This window comes from Centruroides sculpturatus, unplaced genomic scaffold, assembly GCF_000671375.1.
Source record: "Centruroides sculpturatus isolate CEXI.00-Female unplaced genomic scaffold, Cexi_2.0 scaffold54, whole genome shotgun sequence".
In the NCBI taxonomy this organism is placed as follows: domain Eukaryota; kingdom Metazoa; phylum Arthropoda; class Arachnida; order Scorpiones; family Buthidae; genus Centruroides; species Centruroides sculpturatus.
In genome coordinates this window covers 363887-369860 of record NW_019384340.1, presented here as the reverse complement: position 1 = coordinate 369860, position 5974 = coordinate 363887, and positions in this window count along the sequence as shown.

Genomic DNA, 5974 nt, shown 5'->3' with positions numbered 1-5974 from the left:
AGCACTTATCATTTCTCATTTTTTGTCTGTTAATATTTTTTTTTTTTTGTGAGGTGTTAATGGATGCCTCACCCTTTGGTTTCGTTCATTTTATTTTATTTTTGTGTGGGAGTTGAATAAATTATTCACTTACCCTAGCCTTTTGTGTTGGTGTGTCAATGGTAGATGATTCATAAACGAAAAATAAAGCCACGCTGATGGAGGATACCTTTCGATTTTCTCTAAGAAGTGACCATTATATAGAAATTTAACCCGTTTCTAATCAAAATATATAAACTTCGCATCGTTTTTCTGTGTGTAAAATAAGTCAAATGCTCAATGGAAATATTATAGGGACAACAGAAGCGTTAACTGTCTATATCTATACAATTGCACCACGACAGGTGGTGCTGATGGAAATCTGATTGGTCCTGTATAGATTTACTTACTTTATTATACTGCTAGATACACTTACGTGTTTTCTAGTAAGTTAAACTCTTATGTACAGATTATAAAAAAAGATTTAAAACGATTAAAACTTTAATTATGTTGCGGGATAAATGAAGATAACTACTCTCTCTCTTCTTCGATTACAACGTCCAGGAGAGACAATACTATTCACTCTATGGGGTCCTGGTGAGGATTAACCTCGGGGTCTTGACCCGGATATTGGTAGCATTATTTAACTCGGAACGACAGTACCTTCTATTCCAGCCTGGAATGACCGGAACTGGAAAGCAGCAACGTCATAGTTAATAAAGCGTAGACGGGTCAAACTTTACGTTCAAAAATTCCATATAAAAATATCGCATTTCTTCTCCCTCCATACTTTCGATCCCGGGATTAATTTCCTCCCGGTGAAAAATTATAAAATTTTTAAATATAAAAAGTTTTTTTAAAGGGGGGGTACAAATGAAACAGTTGTAAAAATCTCGGGTGAAAGTGTTGCCACACTTGTTACACCCAAAACAGCCAAGTCCACTTCTGTATCTATTCCACGTATTATTGGCAGTGCATGTCTGATCCAACACCACCCTTGTGTCACTTCATCTATTCTACCAAACTGAAAGCTGTTGCCATTTCCACGTACACAAACTAGCCAATCACACAGCTTCAAGCTGACAGAAACCGGCTAGGCAACATGTGCACTGCAATAAGCCATATCGCTTCAATGGATATTGCTCTGTCGCTCGTGAAAACCTCCAGGGTACCCGGAGATATTAAAGGTTGGGATCTTATTGCTTACTGTTCGTTCAGACTGTCAGTAAGGCAAGATGGGAAAAACTTTTTTCTTCCTTTTTCCTTCCTAGAACTGCCTTCTTTTTTTTCTTCCTTCCCCCTTCTTCTTTTTTCCTTTTTTTTTTCTTTTTTACTCTGGTAGTAGCTTACGTCTCTTAAGTGCTATTACACCTTTCTCTTAACCGAACTAGTTGCTCAAAGTGGCTTGTTTTTACGGTGCACTTGAGGTCTCCTGGATGCACTTTTTGAAACTTTTTCTACTGTGTTTTTATGATTTTTGTTACCTGGGTGATATTTTAGTTTCTCATTTCCCACCTGTTTTGTTCACGTCACAAAAGTGTCGTACGTTGCCCCGGAGAGATAAATGACCGACAATATATATATAAAAATCAGTGAAAAAAACGATTTTAGGAACAAATACTTTCGGTTTAAAAATGGGAGGAGTAAGAAAATAATTAAGAATTTTCGAAGGATTTAATTGAGTTTATGTAAATTTTAATAATTTTATTACTTAAATTAATCGAAAAAATTACAGATTTATTTGTAAAAGTGTATATTTAAGTGATAAATATTGACGGTCTCATCAAACTTCACTGCTAGACATCGGAGTATTGCGGTGAAGCAACCTTTCCAGTTATTTTTTATTTTTTATAGAACAAATAATCGAAAATTTAAACAGATTTTTGTTTAATTTATGTAAATTTTAAACATTTTATTACTTAAATTACAAATTTGTACACTTCTTTTATTCTATAAGTGACAAATATTGACACTATTATCTTATAAAAATCAGGGTATGCTTCACTGTAAGAGCTGGGAGTATTGCGGTGAAGTAACCTTTCCAGTTATTTTAAAACCGAAAAAAATACATTCGAGTATGTTCGAGTCGTATATTATTTAACTAAAACTAAGTAAAACTATGTTAGTAACTTTCTTAATTGAACATTTTACTATCACAAGTATTAATTTATACATGTGAAGGAGTCAACTAATTCCACTTGTAATAAGAGGAATGTATAAACAGGTCGAGTAAAACCCTAAAATTGAATACTAAATACCTTTAATTATCTCACCCGATTTCACCCAAAAATTCAGTCAGACGTTAAGATTAATCTGTTTGAATCTTCAACTATTATCTCACCTATTCCCAGACCAGTGTCAAGAGCTCTGTCAACAATAGAAGACACAAGCCACCTGCACTCGTTGTTCGAGTTTACACGTGATGAAAGTCGAACAGATTACATTCACGCACGTGCAAGCAGATGGTAATTCGTCTCCCCCCGTTTATCCCCCATCAAGGAATATTTTAAAATTTATAATAAAATTATTTGTTATAAAACTGTTTTCCTTTAGTCACATTATAATTAAAAATAGAAACTGGCTGTTACATACTTTTGATCATTTCTATTTTAATAAATGCATTTTCATGTAGAATGGAATGCAAATGTAATATCAAAATATACTAAAAAACTGATTATTCATTAATAATTGTTCAAGTTTTTCTATTTCTGATAAATTTTGGATCATAAAGCATGACATAAAATTAGTGAATATCATGCTTATCATTTTTCATTTTCAAACTTATTCTGTGTTATGTCAATTGCAATTGTCACAGCATTTTTTTATGTGAAAAGTCTTAGTGTATTACAAGTTTCTTCCTGACACTGATCTGTTAAAAATGGCCTTGTATCTGGCAAACAATAAGTTGATCTCTATATCACACCTATGCCTCATTGCATCACACTCTCCTAGTTAGTGAATATCTTGCAAAACACCAAATACTGTACACTTAAAAAATTTATAAAAGTTTCCAAAAGAGACTGTATATTAAAAATGTCTTGCATCTTGTCCTTTCTATAAACCTCAGGAATTAACTCTCATGGTAGAACTGATCTCTTTGGATGTTTCTTGTCTTCTTCAATGTGTAAAACATTACAAAATTCCTTCTGGCAACAGAACAATTTAAAAAGTAACCAGACAGAATTTTAGAACATTTTACATATCAGGTAGACAAACTTCCAAAGAGAATTCAATTCCACCATGAGAGTTAATTCCTGAGGTGTGTAGAAAGGACAAGATGCAAGACATTTTAAATATTCTCTCTTTTGGAATTTTTTATGTATATACCTATTGTCTTGGTCATTTTATCACTTACTCACTTCCTTACTTCCACTACAAAACTTCCTTACTCACCAGACCTTTACCAGCTCCAGCAGACTTTCAGCAAAATGAAAAGCTCTACCGAAGGGTTTTAGAATCTAATCAGCAGAAGTGAAAAGTGCTGCAACAACTGCATTCAAAGAGATAGCACCGAATAGATTGCAACACTTTTAATAAATACTAAATAAATTGGAAGAGCACGGCTGCAGAAAGTGCTTATTTTAAAGATAGTACTTATAAACACTTTTATTATGTTAATAGTAAAATAATCAAATGATAAAGCCAGATTAACTATCAGGCTAGAACTTGGCTAATTAATTCCATAGGTATTATGTAATTTGGACTAAAAGTTATATTAACAGATTGATTTATTTTTGACCCCACCAAACACACACTTGTTGTACACATCTTTATCACATGTATTTTTGATTTCTTTTATAATTTCTGTCCTATTATGAATGTTTGACCCTTGATATTAATCACAATTTACAATTTAATTTTTTGGTAACCTATTTTAACCTGATTCCATTAAATTTACTAAAATTTAAGTTTTATAACTGATATACACTGAACTCCCAATTATCCATATTAATTAGTGAAGATCGGAAAACATAGANCCATCTTTTGAAGAAATAATGAAGTAATGTGTGTGTAAGGGTATGTAAAATGCATTCAAACCAGCGCAAATAATAACAGACTGACTGACGAGTCAATATATGTCAACATGTTACGATGCACATTATTGATGCTACCACTGTTATTACTCTACTGTATAATCAGCAACGATGCAGGTAATCTATAAGTGAGCAACTGCGAGTAACTACGGCAATAAAGTGTGTTAGAAACACGACCCCCCGAAGCTTGAGTATGCAAGATAAGTTTGGAAATTTTTCATTTATATTCAAATATTGATACTTTAGACTCCATAAATTTTCACTTCTGAATGTACTCGTGGCTTTTATTTGTGTTACATCGCCTATTTTCGAGTATATGAAACTTTTTTTGGCGAGGTTTCGGGGTTATCTTTTTATTTATTACCACAACTTTTTTATTTAAAAAACAGACAAAAAAAATAAAACACCAAAAAATTCGTTAACCGCATCGACGACAGATGGTAGCACCTTCGTTCGATTATGAATTACGTGAATACACGTACACGGAGTGGTCCAAAAGTCGGTTAACCACGTGTATAACGGGTGTAATTTAAATACGGAGTCGTAAAACGAGTTTACGACTCCGTTCCGATGTTGCTACAATAAATAATTTTGAAAATAATGTTTACTGTACATCTCGATTGATTTTAAAAATTACATAGTATTTAGAATAATAAATACTAAGAATATCTAGTAGTGTTTTCGTGCAATATAAAATAAACTAGTGTGACCACAAATGTGATTTTAAAAGAAATGCATAGTATAAACTCCAGCAATTCATTGCGGCAAAAACAAAAAAAAATTTTAATTTTGGTGGAGCATCTGTTATGATATTTTATTAAAAATCTTTTGTATTATTAATTATTATAAAGTGGTAGGATCTTCGGACGAAGACCTCCAATTCAACAGAGATGTGAGCGCAGAGTGGAGGAGACAAATGATCCTTCACAGAATGCAGACGTCAGCGGGCTTCTGGCAGAATCATTGGAATATGCAAAGGATCCAGACATCGGTGGGATTCCTTTTGGGTCCTCGAAGCATCATCCTCCCATAGAGAGAGACGACTTCAAGATAGATTGGGACAAAGCCAAGATAGCAGGATTGAGAAAGGCTTTCGTTAAGTTCGAAAAGGAGTCAGAGATTGAAGCAAATTTCCAGCGCGAAATATTCTGAGTTCCTCCGCAAAGTAAGAAGTTCAAGATAAACTGGAACTTCTTTTACTGTTGCTTCGGCAGGGCTTAGAAATCCAAAACTCCAAATGCCTTTCGAGTAAGTTAAGTACCATTTTGACAAAATTTCACAACATACTCTTTCACTCGGGTCAGTTGAGTTCCGCCTTCAAATGTGTTCTGAAGTGGATGAAATTTTGAGACCCTTTTTAGATTCATATTCGTCGTGGGTTCGGTCAAGCCCACAACGGAGCGGAGCCCGACATATCCGGGACAGAATGATTCCCGAAAAGTTCCTATCTTTTTTACGACCGTCCGGAATCGATCTCGGATCCTCCAGAGCGGTAGGATGATTCATACTAGAACTACTGTATCATGTTTTGAAGGATGACAGGTGGTTGTCGCGATAAGGCCCGTAAGACGGTTTGTTCGATTTGACCTTTCTGTCGATTGCCAACCGGCAAATCGAAATTAATGATTATACCGTATGCTAGTGCTATAGGATGTGTGAATGATTTTGTTCTTTTGCCGGTCAGACCGGTTGAACCACCAGCATTTTAACCTGTCGAAAATGGACCTGGCAGTTCTAGTGTGAATCTAGCCTTTTAATTGTCTTGGCCGTCTTGGCAAATGTATTGTACATAAGAAACGAAGGAACATTCTTAGTGTCATTATCTGGCCTCTTGACATGAACATATCTGGAATGCCGTTGAAAGAGCCAAGTAGATGGGACCTTCCTCCAATTAATCTTGAGGAATTACGGTTTGCAATTGA